The following is a 16,097-nucleotide window of genomic DNA, read 5'->3' as shown; positions in this document are numbered from 1 at the left end:
CCTATGGTTACAGTGGTGAGCTACTTGCATCCTTTTCCTGTTTGTGCCATTTCTTTCCGTCTCAAGACCTGATAACAATTCTCTCTAGTTCTTCCCCTTCTCCCCCCTCCCCACATGTGGCTAGAAAATCCAAGGAGATTCCCTTGTTTTCCCTTCAATTATTGACTCTCTAGACTCTTATTTTGCCTTATTTTCTCTGTAATTGTCCAATTGCCATTTCAGTTCTGCTCAGCTTTGGGATATGAACCCAGCCCTTTTTATCTGCAGCAATTTGTCCTTGGTTAGATGGTAATTTGCTGTTCTGTGTCATTCCCCCAGTGGGGGTGGTGGTTAGTCAGTGCTGGTTGGAGGAGCCCACAGACATGACTGCCTCTGGGAGAGAGATGAGGTGGCCGATCTCTGCCAGAAACAGGACATGGCCGAATAGGAGGGGTAGGGAGGAGCCAGTGTCCCTATGGAGCCTGCCCAGCCCCTTTGCTTCTGGTCCTTTCTAGAGGAGACTTTATTACTGGGGAGACTGAAAAATCTCCCTGTGGGCTTAGCCTGGCAGGAGGGGCCAGGTCTCCCCTGCAATAAAGAGATGGAGCATGTTCCCAGCATGGCAGAATCTAGGCTATGTCTGTGCAGGGAAAGATCTTGGGGGAATCGTGATGTGACATGAACTAAAGCCTGTTCTGAAACCTCCACAGTTGCCCTTCTGGCCCTGCCAGGCTGCAGGATATCGTCCATGTTTCGCTCCAGCTCATCCCATCCTCCCATGGGACAGGGAAGGGAAACGACTGCGGAGGAGCCAGTTCAGGTAGGGATTATCGGTGGAGGGGGCTGGTGGGTTCCTGCTGGAGGGGAGGGACAGCAAATACACAGCAGGTGGGAGGTTTGGGCAGTCTGGTTTGGAGGTTGGAGTTTGCCAAAAAATTCCCAAGGGGGAGAATGGGGGGAGGCCAGGGTGTGGCAAACCTCTTGGGACTGGTTTAATATGCGGCTTCCATTTTAGGACCAGACCCATGAGGTTAGAGGGTGGAAGTGCTCTAATTTGTGGAACAGGAAACACCCCCCCAGGTGGGGCTAGGAAAACGGACCAGACTCCCAGGGCTGGAGCCCAACCTGATTAACCAGCGACTGCTCTGAGATGTGAGAGGGCACCCACCAGTGAGTGGGCTTCTTAACCTTTTTCTTTCTAAGGCCCCTAACGTGCTATAACATCTCCACTGCCCTGCATGTGCCTGGTTCTCTGCCTTTAAAAGCTAGGGCTGGTGTTAGGGGTGGCAACCAGGGCAATTGCCTGGGGCCCCATGTGACAGGCCCCCCCGCAAAGCTAATTGTTCAAGCTTTCGCTTCAGCCCTGGTGGCAGGGCTCATGGCCCCAGGCTTCGGCCCCAGGCAGTGAGGTTTGGGCTTTCTGCCCTGGCCCCAAGCGAGTCTAACACGGGCCATGCTTGGAGGACCCCCTGAAACCTGCTTGCAGCCCCCCAGAGGTCCAGGGACCCCTAGTTGCGAACCGTTGCCTTAGGGGATGTGCCCCTCCCCCATACCCAGCTCCAGGGCTGGCCTTAGAGAAAATGGCGCCCTGGGTGAACTTGTATTTTGGTGCCCCCATCCCCCCTGGCCCTCACAGGCTCCCCACCATCACGTCCAGACCCTGATGCCTCTCTCTAGTGCTTAATCTGTATTGAAAGAGGCGCCAGAGCTCAGCCCTGGCACAAATTCAGCACTGGCAGGGCGGCCTCCCAGTGGCGGCTGCTGACCGAGCGCCCAGCTCTGAAGGCAATGCCCCCGTCAGCAGCCGCACAGAAGTGAGGGTTGCCTGGTGTGTGGTGTATTGTGCAGCCTTTTATTGTATGTAAAGTGCAGTTTGTAATGCGGCATTGCACCGCCGCGAGCTCAGCTCTCGTGGCAACAGTGTCAAGCTTCACAGAGTGAAAGTCGCCTCTGCTACTTGCTTCAAATGTTCAGTCTCTAGGAGCACACACAGAGCAAGGGTAGTGACCACACAGACATTCACAAGCACAAGGTCTGGTTAGTTTTACAAGTTTTATTAAAGTTACAGTTAAGGCTAGGAATACCCAGGCATGTAGACCAGGGGTCGGCAACCTTTCAGAAGCAGTGTGCCGAGTCTTCATTTATTCACTCTCATTTAAGGTTTCGCATGCCGGTCATACATTTTAATGTTTTTTAGAAGGTTTCTCTCTAGAAGTCTATATTTTATATAACTAAACTAGTGTTGTATTGTAAAATAAACAGGGTTTTCAAAATGTTTAAGAAGCTTCATTTAAAATGAAATTAAAATGTTGATCTTACGCTGCCGGCCCACTCAGCCCGCTGCTGGTCTGGGGTTCTGTTCACCTAGGCCGGCAGCGGGTTGAGCGGGGCCTGCAGCCGGCACCCCGACTGGCAAGGGTCTGTCAGCCAGAACCCCAGACTGGCAGCGGGCTGTGCGGGGCTGGCGGCCAGGACCCAGAGGGCTGAGGGCAGAGGGCTGGAGTCAGGGCTGGGAGTTGGGTATGTGAGGAGGTGTAGGAGTCAGGACAGAGGGGGTGCTGGGTATGGGTGGGGGTGCCAGAGTCAGGGCTAGGCTTGCGGGTTGAGGAGGTGAGGGGATGAAGGAGTCAAGCAGAGGGCTGGGTATGTATGAGGAAGGTACAGGGATCAGGGCAGGAGTCTGGGGAGGGTGCGGGGCTCAGGGCAGAGGGCGTGGTGTGTGTGTGTGTGGGGGTCAGGGCTCAGGGGAGAGTGCTGAGTGACTGCCCCCTGTCGTGGAAATGACCACCACCGTGTTGAGTTGATCAGACAGCCTGAGGCTCCTTTATTGATTAATCAGAGAATACATGCATATGCACGGAGAGACGACAGGTCCCCTAGCAAGGGGTAAGTCGCTCTACCTTACAGCAGTGATACCTGTGCTTATAAAGCCTAAAACCGCAAATTACCATATGAGCTTATACATCCATCATTACCTTATTTGGCTAATCTATGACATCTTTTAAAAACAATTGCTATTAATAATTTTTATATATTGCAAAAAGAGCTAAAAATTGCAAAGCTTGTTCTTTTCTACTTCCTCATAGGAAGTTCTCGCAATTGCCAAGACCTTGACAGTCCGGTTACCCTTTACTTGCGGTCATGCAGCTGTTACTTAAGCTTTTTTGAGGAACTTGGGTCAAAAAATACATATTGTTTGTTCTTTTGGCCAAGTTATTATGAGTTATGTTTTATGCTTACATGAGCTACTTAATAAACTATAATGACCTAGCAGCTGTTAGTCTATTTTGGCAGTGATAGATTGGTCATTTAAGGGATTTCATGTTAGTTTAACCCCTTATAGCAGCATTTTATTGTTTAGCAGCATTTAATAGTTATGGTAGTGTTAGCAGCATTTAATAGTGTTATGATAGTGTGTACTAAAATCAGAGAGTGAGCCTCAGGTGAGTTAGCAATTGATTATTTTCCTTACTCTTCTATATGTTAGTATGATTGAGGCCTATGGCCTTGATGTAATTATTAGCTTGATCAAGACCCAGCTTTTGGACCTGGGGTTAGTTTTCTTTATCATCCCCTCCTTTGTTTGCTGCCTATGGATTCTACATGGCAGCAAACACTTCATCAGTATCTGAAAGGGGAATATTCATGAGTTCCTGTGCAATTTGTTCAATTGTCTCCTGATCCACTGTTCCCTGGCCAAGATTACCTTCTTGGGGAGGGTTAGGGGAAGGAGTCGGAACATTGGCAGGAAAGTTAGCCCTGAAAGTGACACAGATATCATCATCGACATTGGTGGGTGTGAAGTATGGTTCGGGTCTGACAGGGTTAAGGGAGACTAACTGCGGTGGGAGATAGGAACGGGAAGTTGTACAAGGGCAAGTACAATGTGACCAGCAATTACAGCAACACCAACAGCAGATGCATACAAAGGTAAATGTACCAATGGCAAAAAGAAGCCATACATACCAGGGGTGTTGCTGGGGTGACCGGAAGCTCTTTGTAAATTGACAAAGGAGGTCACTCTTGACACAGAGGGTGGATACTAAATGAACAGTTTGGAGGGCGTTCAGAGCTTCCTGATAAACGGTTTCTAAATAGTGAATTTGAGTTTGTAAGTGTGAAATAGATTGGATGTCTGGTAGGAGAGGTAACAGTGAATGGAATCGGTCAGGGACAACAGAGGTCCAGTCAAAAGGAACCTGAAATTCCAAATAAACCTGGTAATCCTTTTCTGCGGGCCAGAAAATGTTATGAGTACCTGAGCTGGTGTGGAGATTAAAGGCCACATCATGTATGATTGATGAATTGACATGAACACAACTGCTATTGGCTGACAACAGGGTATGGGAGGCTAAGTCTTGTAGGCTACCAGGACCCTCCCAACATACCCGGTGATGGACAGTTACCACCTCTCCGGGGTGTAGTTTTCTAAAGCATTGTAGTTGTGGAGGCTGTAAGGGCCAATAGGTCCAAAGATCACCTAGACCTATCTAAAGGTCAGGGGTTATAGCTGGGGCACCGATTAAGAAGCGGTAGGACCGCCAGGGGGCTTAATTTCCCAAACATCTCGATGAATTACCCAGTCCCACAAGCAACCACCCCAAGGGCCTGGGAGAATGCGATAAGTGGGGGCCCAAAATCCTTTCACGGGTCCATAAGCCCGGAAGGAGCACTGTGAGCGCCAACACTTCCATTTAGAGAACTTCCAAGTATATCTCCATGGCCACAAATCGGGGGGTATAACAGATGTATTAGTAAGGGCAGTGGGCCAACGCTGCTGTTCGAAGTCCTTACGTAAGGAGAAAAGAATAGTGTTTAGATAATCCTGTACTTCTGAACACGCTTGATCCCACTGCAATGCCTTTCCTGATACAGCAACCTGGTGGACCATTTGCTTAAGCAGGTCCTGGGTAACAATGCTTAGTGCCGAAATAGTATGGAGTGCGCCTATACCGGCCTTCTCCTCAGTAATTTGAGCTCCGGAGATAAACCCTACGGCCTGATCTAGTTGCCCCAGATGACCCTCATGTTTCTGCGTTTTGTAAACAGTCCAAGCTGAGGCTGCAGTGTTAGCACCGTGCAGCAGAGTATCAACAATATCTCTCCTTTTTCTGCTATCTTTAAGTCGAGCTTGTTGTTCCATTAGGTGTATGGCCGCACCCTTAGAGCAGTTAGAGTAAGTGCTAGTAATTTGAAAGTGAGTAAGGGGTAGGGAGAAATGGATGGTTCCCAAAGTAGCATTTAAGATTGTCCATTTGAATCCTGATAAGTGAGGTTTTTCTGTAGGCTCATACCATAACTGTTGGCTTTGAACCTGAATGCCCTCTTTGGCCAATGTGGTGTCAATTGAATGTGAAGGAGTATATTGAAGTAGTGTACAGGTGAGATTTGCAGTGAGGGGAATGTCCTGAACACAAAGAAATCCTACAGTGGCCAAACATATTCTTTCAACAGTAACATTAGTCCTGGTGGCACGAGTAGCTACAAAACATTCTGGACCCTCATCAGTAAGAGGCCAACAAGTACCTGGGACTAACACAAGGTCTATATCATGGTCAGTGTCCCATGTGTCTATGTAAATTTCAGCTTGGTCAGGTTCTTCTGTATAAGTAACATAAGAGGTTATATTACGGTAACTAAGATACACCATACCAAACGCATTCCATTTGACATACCGTTCATACACTTGGCCATGTAATGAGAAGATTAACTTGGATAAACAATAAGAAAACAAATCACCAGAGGAAGAGGGTCTGGGCCACTGTATAACAGTTGAGGTCTTGGGTAAATATGGATCTGATTGGGGCTCGGAACGGGCATGATTTTCTGAGATACTGAGGGATGGAGTTACTATGGGAGGATTACTTAAAGGGGGGACTGTGGGGGGAGCAGGGGAGGAATGGTCTAGTAGTTCTGGAATGATCTGACATGGCCAGGGGACCTGACCTGGGTGGCAATCAGCTGTACTGGGGATAAATCCCAATATCCAGTGTATCCCACATTCCCATGCCTGCCAACCACAAGTTCCTCCCTGATACCACATTATGTACCGCCTTTTATACCACGGCCAATTTTTAACGTCCTCAATAGTAAGAGTCTTTGGTTTAACTGTAGAGGCTTCTCGAGACCTTCTTGCCTTTCCCTTTTGTTCGGCAGCAAGGGTCTGTACACCACACAAAGCAGAACGAGGAGTCGTCCTTTCCCTTTTCCCAGCAGCAACAGTGTTTACCCCACACAGAGGATAGCGCGGGGTGGTCGTCTTAACTTTCGGTTTTGCTGTCGACAGGAAGTGCAGCGAAGTAGTCTTTCGAGCAGCAGCTGAGAGCAGGAAAGAGTCATAAATGTTTAGAAGGAACATGAGAAACATCAGAGTGGAGATGAACCAGATAGAGGGCATCAGCCATCTCCGCACTTGTGCAGTCTGTTTGATTTTGGTCTGCGGATCAGTCATGATGGATTAGATAACCTGCCGACCTCGAAGGTGATACTTGGGTTCCCGCTCAGATTCACCTGTTGACGCTGCCGGCCGAGGCTGCGGAACAAATGGGGCACTGGTGGGATCCAAAGGAGGTGTTACCTTCTTGCAATGAGATGCGTGTACCCAATTTGGGAGTCCTAGGCACTTCACTGCAGTATAGGTAGTCAGCAGGACCTGGAACGGACCCTTCCACCTGGGCTCCAAGGCGGACTTTCGCTGGAACACCTTACAGCAAACCCAGTCACCAGGCTCCAAGGGATGACATGCAGTCTCAGCTGGATCTGGTAGGGCACTCTGGACCTGTGAATGAACAAATCTAACATGTCTAATTAGCGCCTTGCAATATTCTAACACGTTTTCATCACAGAGTTGTAAATTTTGGGAGTTAGGGGGCAGGGGCGGGGACACTGGCATCCTCATCGGTCTAGCCATGAGAATCTTATGAGGAGATAATCCATGTTTACGCATAGGAGTGTTTCTCATTTGCATTAATGCCAGAGGTTGTGCATCTGGCCACTTGAGGCCTGTTTCTGCACACAGTTTTGCCAGTTTGTTTTTCAGGTCCCCATTCTTCCGTTCCACCGCTCCTGCACTTTGAGGGTGGTGAGCACAGTGTAAACGTTGGTCCACACGGAGGGCCTTACAGATTTGTTGAGTGATTTGACCAGTAAAATGGGTTCCTCTGTCACTGTTAATTGAGACAGGGATGCCAAAACGAGGAATAAATTCCTTGAGCAATTTCTTTGCTACTGTAGTTGAGTCTGCCTTAGCACATGGGTAAGCTTCCACCCACCCAGAGTACATGCACACACATACAAGTACATACTCATATGAACAGCACTTAGGCATGCTTATGAAGTCTATTTGGGTATTTACAAATGGTCCCTATGGCGGCAGATGTGCTGCCTAGGTTGTTTGCACAGGTCGTCCACTGTTATATGCCAAACAGATAGGACACGTTCGGCAGTACTGCTGGGCGATGCTTGTGAACTTTGGAGCATACCAATGTTTGAGTACAGAAGCAATCATCCCCTCCTTGCCTACATGGGCCAGCCTGTGTGCTAGCCGGGCAAGGTGGGGAAGCAGAGCCAAGGGGGCTACCAGGTGGCCGTCTGGTGCATACCACAAGGCATCATCCGGATGTTTGGAACAGCCGGACTGTCTCCAGCGGTCTTTCTCATCCTCTGGTGCCGACTCCTGCGTAAGCGCTAGGTTCTGCAAAGAGTCGACTAAAGAGAAGGGCTGGGACATACAAAGAGCCAATATTTCAGTAGGAGCCGGAGACCCGGAAAGGGCCGCTTGCCTGGTGGAGGCATCCGCCAGGGCATTTCCTCGAGTAACATCGTCATGAGGTTTTTGATGGGCTGCACATTTGACTACAGCAATAGCAGAGGGCAGTTGTAAAGCAGACAAAAGAGCATTAACATATAGGCCGTGGCTAATAGGTGCTCCAGTAGAAGTAAGAAATCCTCTATATTTCCACAACTGCCCATAATCATGCACTACTCCAAAAGCATATCTGGAATCAGTATAAATAGTAACAGACACACCGGTTGCCAAGCAACAGGCTCGAGAAAGGGGAAACAGTTCAGCAACTTGGGCCGACTTCACTGAAGGAAGGGAAAAGGCTTCTATTATGCTTTGTTGATTGCACACAGCATAGCCTGCTACCAGCTGCCCCTCCGCATTCCTTAAACAGGAACCATCCACATAATAAATTAACTCTGGGTTTTGCAGGGGAATATCCTGCAGATCAGGTCTGGGAGCAGATAATTCAGCAGTTATAGATAAGCAATCATGGGGTTCCCCATTGGTTGCCGTTGGGAAAAGGGAAGCAGGATTTAGTACTGGACACTTAACTAAAGTAACATTTGCAGCATTTAAAAGAAGCATCTCATATTTAGTGAGTCTGGAATTTGAGAGGTGCTGTGTTTTACTTTTAGTTAGAAGAGCAGTAACCGCATGAGGGACAGCCACAGTGAGAGGACTGCCAAGAACGAGAGAAGCGGAAGCTTCTACTAACATTGCAGCCGCTGCAACAGACCGAAGACAAGGGGGTAATCCAGCTGCTACTGGATCTAATGAGGAACTGAAATAAGCTATGGGTCTGTGTTTTTCTCCATGAGTTTGAGTGAGAACACCCTGGGCTGAACCCTCTCTTTCATGACAGAAGAGAGTAAAAGGTTTTTTGTAATCGGGTAGACCGAGAGCGGGGGCTTTGATTAAAGCAATTTTTATTTGCTGAAATGCTGTTTCTGCTTCCGCAGGCCATGGAATAGGGTCAGAGATTTTGTTAAGGGTTAGATCCTGTAAGGGCCGCACAAGAGACGCATAACCCAGAATCCACTGTCTACAATAGCCTGCCATTCCTAGAAATCCTCTAAGCTGTATTTTTTGTGATTGGTCTAGGGATCTTCTGAATCGCCTGTACTCGCGAAGAGGATGAAGCGCGTTTACCTGCAGAAATATCATGGCCTAGATAATGAACTACGGGGAGACAGAGTTGTAACTTTTATTTTGAAGCCTTATGACCTTTTTGGGCTAGGGCTTGGAGTAAAACTAGCGTATCCGCTTTTGAAGCTTCCAGAGACTCAGACGCAAGCAACAGATCATCTACATATTGAATTAGGACAGACCCTTTTGGAAATAGGATATCATCCAGATCCTTTTTTAAGAGTTGAGAAAAGATAGTAGGGGAGTCAGTATAGCCTTGGGGTAGTCTGGTCCAAGTGTATTGAGCACCCTGATAAGTAAAAGCAAAGAGGAACTGACTATCTATATGAATGGGAATAGAAAAGAAAGCAGAACACAAATCTATTACAGAAAAATACTGGGCAGTTGGAGGTATACAAGAGAGAATAGTAGCAGGATTAGGGACTACCGGAAAAGTCGGGAGGACAGCAGCATTAATGGCATGCAAATCCTGCACGAATTGCCAGGTATTTTTCCCGGGTTTTCGCACAGGAAGAATGGGAGAGTTACATTCACTCACTGTTGGTACTATGACCCCTTGTTTGAGCAGAGGAGAGAGAACCGGGCGAATTCCCTCCTCAGCTTGCTGAGAGAGAGGATACTGCCGGACCCTAGGGAGAGGTTTGCTTGGATTTAGACAAATTTTAACGGCTTGAGCAGAACAAATGCGTCCTACTTGGTTAGCATGTTCAGCCCACAGCGAGGGGGGTACCTTTGCCAGTAGTTCCTGTTGCAACAAGGAAGGACTGGGTGCGGGCTCCCGATCTGGGGCTTGATCAATTTGTAGGAGGCCTAGAACCTCATTGTGAGCCGGGTCTGGGATCTCTAAAAAGACCCCGTCCGGAGAACAAAAGAATGCAATGAAGTTTACACAACAAATCCTTACCTAAAAGGTTTACAGGGGAACACGGACTGAGAAGGAAAACATGGTCAGCGGAAAGAGGACCAATAGATATAGATAAGGGAGATGACACAGGATGGAGAATGGGAGTATTTCCCACCCCCACAGCGGTTACAACCTCAGAAGAAAGGGGTACAGTGGAGAAATCTTGTGCTCTTAAGGTAGACCTAGAAGCCCCTGTATCAACCAAGCAAGGGGTAGGGACACCATTTATTAGACAAGAAACTGTTGGACCAGCCTGATCCACATGAACGAGGGGGGCAACGACGACGTTATTAGTCTCCTGGCATTCCTAATAGTTAAGGGCCGGGGTTGGCGGAGCAGGAAAAGGCAATCCCTCCTGCTTTGGGAACTGTCTAGGGGGTCGTGTAGGGCAGTCCTTAATAAGGTGTCCCTCCTTTTTACAATATCTGCACTGGACTTTTCCCAATTGGGGACAATTGGCTTTCCAGTGTCCTTCTTGCCCACATGAGAAGCAGGCTGTGGAGCTAGGATTAGTCAGGGGGTTATTTCCAGCAGAGGGTTGAGCTTTAGTTACCGCCTGTTTTGGTCTCCGCCTGGGCCCTTTCCCAGCGGAATCTTGCATATTTTAGATTTGTAAGGCTATAAGTTTAGATTTTGTTTCATCCTTTTTTCTTTCTAACTGACGGTGAAAATGTTGTGCCGCTGCCAGAATTCCTTCCAGATTTCTGCCTTCTCAATCCACTATATTAATCCTTAACTGCTCTCCCACCTTTGGCAAGAGTCCTTGCACAAAGGCAGCCACTATCGCCTGTGTAGCTGCCTGTTCTGCATCATCAATCCCCTAATGCCTTTCAAACACTTGCTTAATACGTTCCATAAAGTCAGCCGGATTTTCTCCCTTGTTTTGTTTACAGGCGTTTATCTTTGCCCAGTCCGTTTTCCTTGGGCATACATTAAGAACCTCATGGATTAAGTTAACTCTTCTCTGGTTAAATTCCGCCTCAGATAGCTGACTGGGGTCAGCTGGCCAATTTGCCCTTGCATAGAGGCGGGTAAGGGTCTCTTTGGGTACAATAGCTGATAACAGTTGGTGCATATCAGCATGTGAGGGGTTATAACACTTGACTATCATCTCCAATTGTTCTTGGAATTTAACGGGATCTTCCCTGATTTTCGGAAACTTTTCAATGAGGTTGTAAAGATCACCAGGTGACCAGGGGGCATGTACTGTCACTAACCCTCCCGAGCCTGGTAATTGACGGAGGGGAAAGTTGGTAATGGTCTCAGGCGGGGTGTTTATTTTTGCAGCCTTACGCAGCCAAGTCCTATGGCGAGTGCGAAAGGCTACAGAGTCATGGTCGGAGACGGGAGAGCAACTTTTCAGAATAGATTCATATTTCGGCGATGTCATGAGTTGCCTCATTTCAGCTATAGTACCCGACAACCGCCGTAACGGGGAATTTGGAGATACCTTTTCCCAATCAATATCCCCCCCTTCCCAGTCTACGTTTTCTTTACTTGCCTCTAGTTGCCACTGGGTCATGAACATTTCCCCAGTTGTGATCAGGGCAAGGGCTTCATTCAACTCGCTCAACTCTGGTGACAGAGCTGACTGAGACGAGGAGCTACTTGGAGGGGTCGTGGGAGACGTTGGTCTACTAGAACCTGAGGGAGATGAGGAGGCGCCCTGATGGCCACCCCGGTTTTCTGATTCTGTCTCACTTCCTCTGTCTCCAGATCCTGCCCCACCCCCCGCTTGATCACCCTGACCATATGGGGGAGGATTATTAGAGACAGGGGCAGGATTATCAGGCCACTGCCGATATTCTAAGAACAAATCGATTAGTTCATCGGAGGGTGGTGAAGGGTAGATCCTTTTCGGGGCAGTCGGTTTTGGGCGCGTTTGGGATGGGCAGAGGGGAACCACGTCTAATAAGGGGGGGCTGGACATGTTTTGCGCACTATTTAATTTTTCCTGTGCCTCTTTAAGTTGAGTTTTTAATTTTTCTTGGGTATCTTTTAAACCCCTAACTTGGGATTCCTGACGTCTTTTACCCATTTCATCATGCCATTCAAAATAAGCATCAAACTGTCCCTGTCCTACAGAATTGGCAACAAGGGCACCCCGGAGGTGCACAATCCTATCAAGATCGAAACTGCCTTCTACGGGAAATTGCAGCTTCGGGTCATCTCTGGTATACCAATTCCATTTTTGCAAATATTTACATGTCGACGGGCCACGGTGCACATACATATAAGCAGCAGGAGTGCCTTTTGGTGGGATAGGAATCCCTTTAGATTGACCAAACCCCATTTTCACTTCAGCCCTCTTTCACTCAAGCCACTCACAAGGGAAACGCTGATCAGGATTACCACGGTTCTAACACCAATGGCGTCTTTACCTGCCCTGGGCAGGGGAAACAGGAGTATGCTTTCGCTGACCCACAATACAGCAGGTACCTACAAGGAAGGAGGTAAAGGATGGGACGGGCTTCCTCCCGGAGAACCCGCGGTCCCCGCACGCCTGTCGTCAACCCAGAGCACCAGCCTTAAGCCAACGATGCTTCTGAAGCTACGGACCTAGCGGTACGGTTTTCCTGGGGGCTTCCCTCCTCTCCGAGAAGGGAAGGGAGCTTATGGCTCCAGTGGGCAGAAAAGGGACCCTGCGGTCCTGAAAGGACAGTGCTCGAGGAGCGGTCACAGGGTCATAGGTCATGGAAGGGAAGGGAAAAGGGACGGGGAAACACACAAGCGCCCAACAGGCTAGCCACTTACCAAGGCCTGCCAGCTAGGAAGCTTCACAATTTCTCCACACACATATACAAAGCTCAGCTGTGGGGCTTGCTTTCGAGACACTCCCGGTCACGAGCTTTCGCTTCGCAGGAGGCTCGGGGCGTCTTCCCGAAGCTGTCACTCACACTGGCTGCTTGACCCTCACACACACAGACACAGGCACTTTTTGACACAGGTGTCAAGGCGGAAAAACTTTAAAACCCGGATCCCCACCAAACCTAGTAGGAAGGGGACCCCCGATCAATTCCCAGGGCGTACTAGCCCAGGACCGGATCAGGACTCTCCGGACCGAAAGGAGCGTGGTCCGTGGGCTGCCAGCGATACCTTTAAAACCTTAGGAGCCTTTGGAAAGGCTTTATACCTTCAAGACTTACATGACCTTGAAACCTCAGAGAAAAGGCGTCAGGTCTGCCTGATGGCTAAAAGTTCGAACCCAGCTTGTGACTTACCCCAAACCGGAGCCTACAGACCAGTCCTCTGCCAAACCCCGATAGAGATTTCAAAAGGTCTCTTACCTTTTAGTTGGGCCCTGGGGTTGGAAGGGAACTGCCTGCGGTCCTCCGATCCAGGATAAGCTCTCTCGTGGGTTCCCGGCCAACGCACCAAATTGTCGTGGAAATGACCACCACTGTGTTGAGTTGATCAGACAGCCTGAGACTCCTTTATTGATTAATCAGAGAATACATGCATATGCACGGAGAGACGACAGGTCCCCTAGCAAGGGGTAAGTCGCTCTACCTTACAGCAGTGATACCTGTGCTTGTAAAGCCTAAAACCGCAAATTACCATATGAGCTTATACATCCGTCATTACCTTATTTGGCTAATCTATGACATCTTTTAAAAACAATTGCTATTAATAATTTTTATATATTGCAAAAAGAGCTAAAAATTGCAAAGCTTGTTCTTTTCTACTTCCTCATAGGAAGTTCTCGCAATTGCCAAGACCTTGACAGTCCGGTTACCCTTTACTTGCGGTCATGCAGCTGTTACTTAAGCTTTTTTGAGGAACTTGGGTCAAAAAATACATATTGTTTGTTCTTTTGGCCAAGTTATTATGAGTTATGTTTTATGCTTACATGAGCTACTTAATAAACTATAATGACCTAGCAGCTGTTAGTCTATTTTGGCAGTGATAGATTGGTCATTTAAGGGATTTCATGTTAGTTTAACCCCTTATAGCAGCATTTTATTGTTTAGCAGCATTTAATAGTTATGGTAGTGTTAGCAGCATTTAATAGTGTTATGATAGTGTGTACTAAAATCAAAGAGTGAGCCTCAGGTGAGTTAGCAATTGATTATTTTCCTTACTCTTCTATATGTTAGTATGATTGAGGCCTATGGCCTTGATGTAATTATTAGCTTGATCAAGACCCAGCTTTTGGGCCTGGGATTAGTTTTCTTTATCACCCCCTAACAACTCTCAACCCCGCTGCTCCTTGTCCCCTGAGTACCCCCTCCTGGGACCCCACCTCCTAACTAAGCCTCCCTGTTCCTTGTCCCCAGACTGGACTCTACCTCCTATCTGTCCCCTGACTGCCCCAACTCTTATCCACAGCCCTGTCCCCAGCCCAGACCCCCGGGACTCCCATGCCTATCCAACCACTCCCTGCCCCCTGACAGAACCCCCAGAACTCCCAATCCATCCAGCCCCCAACTCCCTGCTTGCCCTAACCCCTTTCCACACCCCTGCCTCCTGACAGGACCCCCAGAACTCCCAACTCATACAACTCCCTCACTCCTTGTCCCCTGACCACCCCCTTCAGAGACCCCTCCACCCTAACTTCCCCCCCCAGGACCCTCCTTGCTCCCGGTCCCCTGACCCTTATCCACCCCCTGCCCCCTCACAAACCTTGGGACTCCCACGCCCCATCCGACCCCCCCATCCAACCCACCCTGCTCCCTGTCCCCTTACTGCCCCCACCCCTTACCCAATCCCCCAGCTCCGGGCCCCTTACCGTGAGGCTCCACACAGAGCTGGATATGCTGCTCTGCGGGAGCACACACCCCCACCCCTCCGGTTGAGCGGGGAGCATGTCTTCCCCCCTGCAGAGCCAAACGCTGCCCTTGGGAGCGCACAGCCCCAAGCCCCAGAGTACTGCGCGCAGCGGCAGGGCTCCAGGGGAGGGGAGAAGGCGGGAAAGGGGCAGGCAGCTTGCTGCGCTCGGCTGCGGAGCGCAGACCCCGCGGCTTCCCGCGCTGGGAGAGTGGGGCCATTTGCCCACCCCGTACGCACAGCTATGCTTCTGCTCCCTGCCTCCGTGGGGGAAGTGGAGACAAAGGAGAGCGCACCGGGCTGGGCAGAATTTTTAGTGGCATGCTGGAGTCCTGGCAGGCTCCAGCGTGCCATTAAAAATTGGCTCGCGTGCTGTCTTTGGCACACGTGCCATAGGTTGCCGACCCCGATATAGACATTGTATAAAGACCTGTGCAAAAGTTACAACTCTACTTCTACTCACATCCTGAACAATAGTATTAGGGGCTGATGTGTCTCTCCTGGAATGATCATCAGTGGAGGGATGGTTCCGTAGGGAGCTCAATTTTCCTGCTCTAGGCACCCCCTTTTTATAATGTGATTCTGATTATACCTCCTTAGCATTGACGCACCTCCTGTATCCTGTGGTTAAAGGCACCTCTGTTTCCAAATGTGCCTTACAGAATTTTTTTATTTAAAATTAATCTTCTGACTAATTGTTCACCCTATTACCACTTGGTACCTCTTCTCCCATCATCTTAGGGCATCGGGTTATTCCTCGGCCATTTACTTCTGTCAGCGTTTCTTGGCTCCAAGGCCTAAAATAGCAAAGCTAAAACCTTGCAGGTCTCAACCTACAGGCCTTGTGTTTCAACCCTATTTACTTAGATACCGAATACATGATTATTCTTGCTACATACCGATCGATTGATTCCCTATTTAGCATACAGTGATTCTATATGACATAACGTGTTAGTTATTTATAACACCACATAGTAAATGAACAGTAAACTAAAATCATTGGCTGTCGTTCCCACCCTTACTCCTACACTGCTGCTGTGGCTTGTGGTGCCTGGCGCTCTGCCTGCAGCTCACAACGGGCTTTGTGCTCTCACATGGGGGCTGCCTCTTACTAGAACCCCAGATACCCTGCAGCTCTGTGGCTGCTCCTGGCTCACCAGGGGCCATTTCAGATTTTGTGGAGAGAGGCAACGTTAATTGTGATCTCAGGGGCTACTGAGGCACCTGAAAACTGTAGCGTTTTTTACAGAAAATAACTTAGAAATTCACTGATGAGCAGTGTATCTCATTGTTATGTAAAGAAAGATAAATATATACGGGACTCCAATTACAGCCACGTAGTAAATTTAGGACAATCAGGAGATAACACAGCAAGATATTCCCATCCCAAACCTTGAGGTATCAGTTCTGGAGCTTTAATGCAGGTATCAGAAACACAAGTTTGATACTTTGCACTCTCTCTTTAGCAGAGATAAATAAATATAGAGAAAGGAAGCAGATTTTACTGAACAGACA

At 48.6% G+C, this 16,097-nt stretch overlaps 1 protein-coding gene and 1 pseudogene across 2 annotated transcripts in view; one reads left to right on the top strand and one right to left on the bottom strand.

Annotated features, from left to right (window-relative positions):
- LOC127039351 (zinc finger protein OZF-like) overlaps positions 1-16,097 on the bottom strand; it is a 1,232,974-nt gene that overhangs the window by 1,109,411 nt on the left and 107,466 nt on the right. The window lies entirely within an intron of this gene.
- LOC127039334 (zinc finger protein 879-like) overlaps positions 1-16,097 on the top strand; it is an 82,766-nt pseudogene that overhangs the window by 19,406 nt on the left and 47,263 nt on the right.

Source organism: Gopherus flavomarginatus, chromosome 23 (genome assembly GCF_025201925.1).
Source record: "Gopherus flavomarginatus isolate rGopFla2 chromosome 23, rGopFla2.mat.asm, whole genome shotgun sequence".
NCBI classification, from domain to species: domain Eukaryota; kingdom Metazoa; phylum Chordata; order Testudines; family Testudinidae; genus Gopherus; species Gopherus flavomarginatus.
The sequence above is the reverse complement of the archived record's forward strand: the minus strand, read 5'-3'. Positions and strand labels throughout refer to the sequence as shown.